The sequence below is a fragment of the Pinus tabuliformis genome, chromosome 4_1 (assembly GCF_031772625.1).
Source record: "Pinus tabuliformis cultivar Carrire ecotype Pingquan chromosome 4_1, CPIR1, whole genome shotgun sequence".
Lineage (NCBI taxonomy): Eukaryota > Viridiplantae > Streptophyta > Pinopsida > Pinales > Pinaceae > Pinus > Pinus tabuliformis.
The window spans coordinates 664,947,873-664,950,118 of NC_142303.1; positions in this window are offsets into that span (position 1 = coordinate 664,947,873).

A 2,246-nucleotide genomic window follows, 5' to 3' on the forward strand; every position below is an offset into this window, starting at 1 on the left:
TTCTCGCCTCTGTCACCTTCATTCCTGCTCTGCCCCCGACCTCTCTTGCCGCCCGTATCCGTCCTGCTTCCCGCTCCCCTACCACTTCTTCTCCTGCCGTATCTTCTTACGCGTTCCACCTGCGGTGCTGGCTGATCCTCTTCCGACTGCGGGTTGACCCAATCGCCTGTTGCTTTGCCCTGTGCTTTATACTTCCTGTTAGCTTTGCGACGGGGTTCTTCATCCTCAGAATCGTCCTCAATCTCAAAAATTTCTGCCAGGAGCTCCTCTTTCACAACAGCCTTGCCTTTCCTGTCCCTGTTCTTGTCAGCTACAATAGTCAGCTCCTCCGCCACCCTTGACCTCATCCTGGTTTCCATGCTATCTCCAATTATGTCACGGGGTATGTTCTGGTGCAGGATAAAAGTTTTCCTGTCTCACTGTCTCGCTACTGTCCTAACCTCTCCGCGCTGTATTGAAAAGAAACTAACCTGCTGCCTTCCCTTACCAGTCTGGGTACTCATTACCTTTCTGCCATCAATGTATGCCACTATATCGGCGATGTATTGCCGCCATTTATTATCCGGAATGTTGCCTCTCCTGGCCATCATTCCTTGTTTATCATTTCCCGTTTGAAGTTCTGATATGTCGCTCCACCATCCTCTTCGATCGCATGCATTAATTATTTCGCAGTGGGAGTGATCCTGTGATGCCTTCCACACACGCCGCCGGTGTACTGCACTGTGCGTTTTCATCATATCATTCCTCTGTCCATACTGACCTGCATTAATTAGCCGGGATCTCCAGTCCCACTCACCTATCCAACTCATTAGTCCTGGCGTTCTCGCTTGTTGCCTGATCATGATCCTCATTAATAATCGTTGCCAAGTCTACCCAATCTCTGCTGGCTCGCACCGCTGTCCATTGGCTGTCTACAATGCTGCCTCGTCCTTTACAACCCCAATTCGCCAGGAAGTCGGCCGCGCAGTTCCCATTCCGCCTTACATGGTTAAATAATTTGTATTCTATCCTTTTTAGCAGACCCGCTATCTCTTGGACAATTCCGGCAGTTCTCCAACTGCTGGTAATTCGTTCCCAATCTCTTCCATTGCTAAGTTTCTTCAATATTTCGATCGCGATCTGAGAGTCACCAACTATTTCCAAGTTTGTATAACCATTTCTGATTGCGATTCTCAGCCCCTGGTGGATCGCCCAAAGTTCAGCCTCATTATTCGTCATTTCCCCGCCCCATTCAGCATAAATCCACCTTACCTTCTTCTGACTATCGCGAAATATGCCTCTGAAACCAGCATTGCCAGGATTCCCTTTCGATGCTCCATCAAAGTTTAATTTGATGAAGTTATCTCTGGGGTAGATAAATTTATCTGAATTTTGGGCTCGCGCGCTATGCCTGATGTCCTACTTATGATACACCATCTCATACTTTAAGTTTAAACTGTTCAGGATCATCTCCTCTGTTTGATTAGCCTTCCAGTCCTCCACGTCCCATTTCTCCACCAAGATTGTTTCCCTCATTAGACTAACCGCTCGTCTCCATATAGTTTCCGAATCTTTTATTTTGTCCTGGAATATCCGATGGTTCCTTTCTTTCCATATCATCCATAACACGAAGCCTGCAATAAGATCCCAAGCTCTGCTAACAACTTTACATTGGAATTTCTCCTTATTCCATTGGAAAATTATTGCGTTAATGTCTCTGGGAACTATCTCAGATTTGCCGAATATCTTTCTTGTATCCATCCATAATTTCTTAGTGAACGAACAATTAATTAGGAGGTGATTTCGGGTCTCCTCTTCGTTTTTACAGAGACAACATCTTGAGGGTCCACTGAAGCCTTTTTTTTGAATTTTGTCCTAAGTTAGGATCTTGTTCTTAGCTGCAAGCCATATGAATAAGGAAACTTTCGGCCACCAGTTGCTTCCCCAAATAATTTTCCATTCAAGATTCTCCTCATTTATAGCCTGTGTGTCCGCTAAGTAGTATGCCTCTTTGACGGTGAAAGATCCTTTCATGGAGTTTCCCCATCTAAGAATGTCCCTTCCTATTCGAGCTCTTATTTTCCTGGAATCCACCTCTTTCATATAGGCTTCTTGTTGCTCTTGATTTAGCTCGCAGTCCCATTCAATTGGTTCTATCCATTTTCTCCGGATTCCATCCAATTCATTATCTTTCCAATAGTCTTTGACACATTTTCGATTTCCCCCTATTCTTTCCTGTAGCTGTTGGACCGTCTGAATTCTGTTCA